The sequence below is a fragment of the Oncorhynchus keta genome, chromosome 6 (assembly GCF_023373465.1).
Source record: "Oncorhynchus keta strain PuntledgeMale-10-30-2019 chromosome 6, Oket_V2, whole genome shotgun sequence".
NCBI lineage: Eukaryota > Metazoa > Chordata > Actinopteri > Salmoniformes > Salmonidae > Oncorhynchus > Oncorhynchus keta.
In genome coordinates, this window is record NC_068426.1 from 17595352 (window position 1) to 17601465 (window position 6114).

A 6114-nucleotide genomic window follows, 5' to 3' on the forward strand; every position below is an offset into this window, starting at 1 on the left:
CAGGAAGTGAAAAATGTTCCCTCTCTGTTAGCTTAGCCTCTTGTGCCAGCTAAATCATGTTCTAAGCACCAAATAGGGTCCTCTCACCATGGAAAGGGTGGGTTTACTAGTGACGTCTCACATTAACCCATTCGGCATACTTTGCTAGCGTTATGTTGACCGGAGCGACACGGTACATAATACGGGTATGCCTGTAGTCTGTCCACACTGGTGTAGTGCGGTAGGCAGCTAAATACTTTGGCTCGAACCCCGAAGTTCTATCTTCTAATTCCGAACCTTACTGGCTCTATGAATTAATATTGACTGACAGAAGTAGTACCGTAACGGACTAAATCTGGAATTTATCACTCATTGCTCGGACGCTAAAGACCACTACCGGAGGCGCTCTGTAGCTTCTTCAAATGGGAACACACACACAACCAATTTGAATGTATACGTACCTCAAGTTCTGTGAGGTGGAAGAAATTCCTTTGTCTCTTATACTATGTGGCCATGTGGCAGGGTCTTCTCAGGAATTTATGACCTCTCTCTTGACTACAGCAGCCTAGTTGAAGGAAGCAAGGGGGGGACAGGGACAGGGAGAGGGGGATGGGGCTTGCTATACCCAAAAAGGGCAGCGTCATGACACGGGGTACAAAGACAATTGTGTATATTAAAACATGCCAATGATCATTTTGAAGGACTAACACAGTTGGAAAGCCTTCAACCAAAAGTCAAAGAAAAAGCAGAACATGTACCATCATGCTTCACCCAATACTCACCATTGGGGAAGGCATTTAAGGACATTATCCGGAAGCACTAGTACATTATTGATACTGACCCACAATTGAAACCCATTTTTAAATATCCCCCACGTATGGTTTTTAGAAGACCCCCAAACGTGAGAGATATTGTGGTTAAATCTAATTAACCACCAGAGAAAAGGGAAACTTTTTTGGACAAGGAGGGTCATTACAAATGTGGCCAATGTGCTCAATGCACCCCCCCCCCCCACACACAGGACAAAGATTTAAGATCATTGGCCTGATTACCTGTCACTGGAATTTCATAATTCCTATAATTGTACATTACTTAAATCACTCAGTCTATTTCATAAGAATTTGTAAGATTCCTATTTGCATAAAATAGACAGAGACCAGTCTTATAAAAATTAGATAATGGTATTTATTTTCTGAGCGCGCTGCCATGTAACCACGAACAACAGTTTATATACAAAATATGACGTCATAGGTTATAAAACGTCCTTTCTCCCAACAGTTCAAAAGTTTATTCCCGCCCCTTCTCTCTCTCACTCCAGACACACAGTTAAATCGAGATTAAACTTCTGAAGTCTTCATCCATCACCATTCAGCAGACAGTTCCAGCCAATGGAAAACCTAAGAAAACACACACTGCCTTATCTAAACATCCCAGAGCTAAGTTGAGTCGGTTCAACCATAGGTTAACGACCCCTTTTTGCTTACTTAAAAACCCACAATTCCAGTCCTCTCCAACCTGGCTGGAATGGTATTTATTTAATTGAATTACCCCCTGTTTCATGCTCCACAATCCCTTCCTTATGAATTAATATTATTAATCAGATATAATAAAACAGAGTAGAGTTTGATTAGTTATAGTTCTATTTCAAATGTAGATATTGTTTAGTCATTATTCATAAAATTCCTAACATTACCCCTATGTCCACAAATGTTATCTACATGTTGAAATGTCCTTGTGGTCTGTCCTTGTGGTCTGAAAACCCGTAGAAGCCTTAAGACACGAATCAGTGAGCACTGCAGCAATATATATGGACAGATGAGAAAACAAATCTGGTTGCTGCTCATTTTGTACAAGCTGGACATCCTATTAGTTCTCCGAGATACATTGGAATAGAAATGGTCAAGATGTCACACAGGGGAGGGGACATTGAGAGGAAACTTCTTCAAATGGAATCTTTCTGGATCCACAGGCTCAACACACTGTCTCCTCTTGGCCTTAACGAGGAGTTTGACTTGAAACCATTTTTATAGTTTCAATATTTCTAAATGGTGTTTTTTTTAATCCTAATTGAATATTGTATGTGTATGTATATTACTGTAAATATTGATCACGTTCCCTGTGGATGATCATATATTTTGATACATTGAATGTTAATATTGTGAAACTATGTTATACATTTTTTACCTCCTGTTTCAGGAAGTGATGGCACTGAGTACTGCCCCATATTATATATATATATAGGACCTTCCACCCCACCTGGGATATGGATGCCTGATGAAGACATAAAGGTCGAAACGTTGTTGTAAATAAATATCACCGGGACCATGAGCAGCAGTGTGCAGCGTTTTCCTTTCTATTTTCCATAAGTTTATTGTAGTCAACCACCATTTCCATGTTTTTTTTTCTGTTTTAAGTTCCAGGTTATTGTAACTGCACCAGGCCACTAACCGGTAGACCTCTCTAGGTTACAAGGACTCATCGCCGTCGGTGATGAGACCGGCCAGAGTAGTGTCATCTGCAAACTTCAGTAGTTTGACCGATGCATTGTTGGAGGTGGAGTCATTGGCGCTGAGTGAGTATTGTAGAGGTGAGAGCACGCATCCCTGTGGTGCATTGGTGCTGAGGGATAAAGAGTACGAAAGGTCTTTTCCCAGCTTCACGTGTTGTGTCCTGTTGGACAGGAAGTCTGATCCACTGACAGATGGAGCTGGACACGTTCAGCTGGGAGAATTTGTTTTGTAGCAGTTCTGGGACGATGGTATTAGATTTTTTCTGATTGCTTAAGCACGATCTTTGAAACTATAGGCTATTTTTGAAAAACTCTACACACTAACCACAAACCCTTTCACTAAACCAGCAAAACAGTATACATCTCTTGCAAAAGCAAACAATTCTTGCAAAACTCTTCAAACTTTAAAAAGTTTTTGTTTTTGTGTCAATACAATCCACACAAACCATAATTTGAATAAGCACACAAAACTACACACTGAAAGTATAAATGAAAAACACTTGGCTTTTTCTGTGTGCAGGGCATAGCAGTTTGCAAGAAAGTTTTGTCATTCATGTAGTAAACACACATACACACAGGTATCCAAATGTGTAAAGTATTGATGTGTATTCCGAACATAACACACTATTAACACAAATAAGGGGGAAAAGTTTTTTAAAAACATTTTTTTTTTTTATGTTCTAAAATTTGTGCTAGAAACAAAAAAGAACAGAAATAAAAATTAGGCTACATCTCGCCTTCTTTGTGGTTCTGGTCGTATCCAGGCCTGACATCACCCCTGATCGATGTCTCCACAAGCCTCCTCCATTGCCTGTAGAAGGGGTATGCGTTGGTGGGGCTGGCGATCATACACCTTCCAACGCCATGCAGAGAAGAATTCTTCAATAGGATTCAAGAACGGAGATTATGGGGGAGATTGAGTGCGATGAAAAGTGACCTGTGAACCAATTGTGGACCCCAGCAGCCCGGTGGAAACTAACATTGTCCCAAATGATAACATACCTGGGCTGCTCTGGCCCCTGGTCATTAGGGGTTAGTCTGTTGTTGAGGGTGTCCAGAAATGTGATAATGTGTGCAGTGTTGTATGGGCCTAGAATTGCATGATAGTGAAGGACACCGTTTTGACTAATAGCCGCACACATTGTTATGTTGCCACCACGTTGTCCCGGGACGTTGATGATGGCACGGTGTCCGATGATAATGGCCCCTTGTTTTTGCAAGGTTGAAACCTGCCTCGTCCACATATATTAGCTGATGATGCACTGCATCTGATTCAAGCTCCATGTCTCTCTGAAAGAGACAAGACAAAACAATGTAGCACAGTAAGAAAAGACAGGGATCAGTCAATATGATGTAGCATGATGTATACACTTCCAGATCCGGTGCCAATGGTAGGATAGTATAACTTACCTGCACATATTCATATCTCAGTTGTTTTACACGGTCTGAGTTTCTTTCGAAAGGAATTCTGTACAGTACAGCTGCTTCATCCTAATTCTATTGAGTTTCAGCAGACGAGACAGTGCATAGAGACTCACTCTGTTGACGTTTTGGAATATGGTGTTATCTGCCATTATGTGGTCCTGCAGTTCTCTGAGTCTGATGCAGTTATTTGCAAAGACCATCTTTAAAATGTGGGTCTCCTGCTCTGGGGTGAACAGTCAACCTATTCCACCAGATACTGGATTTCTTGCAGTTAATTAAAAACATTTGAATGGTTTTATTGATCCTTCTCATTATGAAAGTACAGTACATATTACTGTACCAGTAAGACTACAGCACTAACAGTAACTTACCGGTTCTCATTTCGAAATATCCGGATGATACCTGCAACAGCATAGGGGCTCAGATTTGGTTGAACCCGTTGCTCAGCCTCTCTCATGCTCATCCCTTGGTTGACAACATGGTCAACCACAGTCGCTCGGATTTCATCAGTTATTGTATTCCTGAAACCCCTTCCTCTTCCCTGTCCTCTCCTTCTCCCACTTAACCTCTTCCTCCTCTTACTTCTTCACCTCCTCATCCTACTCTTCCTTGTCCTCCTCTAGTTCTCACCCCTGTTACTCTCTGGCCAATATTGGCCTCCATTGTTGTCCTAACCAAATGTTTACCTGTTGCCTATTTTTAGTGCTCAAGCTCTGATTTGTAAGTGAACTCATTATCTGAAAGTGTTTTCACCTGTCAATGTGGGTAGGCAATTGGTGAAATAGTGTTGCAATGTAGAGACCAATGTTTACAGTTTTGCTAGAAGTGTGTTATTAAATTGCAAACTGAGTGTAAAGCAGAGAACATGCATTCAGTTTGGCACACTTGGTAATTGCATTGGCTACAAGTGTTAATGGTTTCAGAGATAGTGCTTCAAGAATCACTGTTAGTGTTTAAGCATTCAGAAAAAACTGTAAATGCAGAGCTAAAGTCCACAAACACAATATCCTTGCATACGTCTTTGGGTTATTGAGGTGTTTGAGAATGTAGTGTTGGCCCATGCTGATTACCGTCCTCCATAGACCTGTTAGTTCTATAGGCAAATTGCAGTGGGCCGAGAGGGGTGTCAGTAATGGTTTTGAGATTTTCCCCATAGGAATGGATGAACAAACCAGAGATAACTAATTTGTGTTTTTTAGGCCCTATCAAAGATGATCCATCATATTGATCAAATGCTCTAGTGGCCGCTCTAAGGATGAAAATAAATATCTTCAAAAATGGAAGGCATTGGGAGGAAGCAAGATCAGGTGGGACCATTCTAGCCAATGAGAGGGCAGATACACTCTGACATTTATTTTGAACATGTATTTAACTAAGCAAGTCAGTTAAGAACAAATTCTTATCTACAATGACAGCCTACCCTGGCCAAACCCTAACGAAGCTGGGCCAATTGTGCACTGCCCGTTGGGACTCCCAATCATGGCCAGTTGTTATACCAGGATCGAACCAGGGTCTGTAATGACACCTCTAACACAGAGATGCAGTGCCTTAGACCACTGCGCCACGATATAACGTTTTTTTTATAGGAAAGTTGCCAGAATGTCACGTGTCCGTGCTACTTATATCAGTCCTACTTATAACTTCTATTCGATCAAATAAACCACACGTTGCAAATAAGCCATTCCATTTTCGTTAACCAAATTCGACACTCTCGTTGTCCTCCATACAAAAACTCCGCTAGGTGAGTGGAAAAAACGCCAACTGCTGGAGAAGACAGGGTTTGGGAACAATTATACCCCTCGCTTTGCCTTTCACTCTGCTATACAGGCGCCATACTGAATCTATTCAATTATGCTGAGCCGCAAGACACCGGTCTATGGCCAGTGAGGTGAACGGGCAAAAGTGGTGAGGGAGGAGTGTCCTTATCAAATCTAACAGTAATCTGCACCGCTCGGCCATGTTGTCAACGAGGCAGCATGGTGCATTGGCCAGAAATATACATCTATATATATATATCTTTTACATAAAGTATATGCTTGAATTTTAAAACTAGTTTTCATTGGGAAAGCAGATAAAGCGTTTTATTCAAAAGCAATCACGTTTGCATGTTAAAACACAGAATTCTACTCATTACTCATCGTGCATAATGACATTACTTTTGTTTTGAGCCGACTTCGCCGTGGGCTTTGAACGGGGCACCT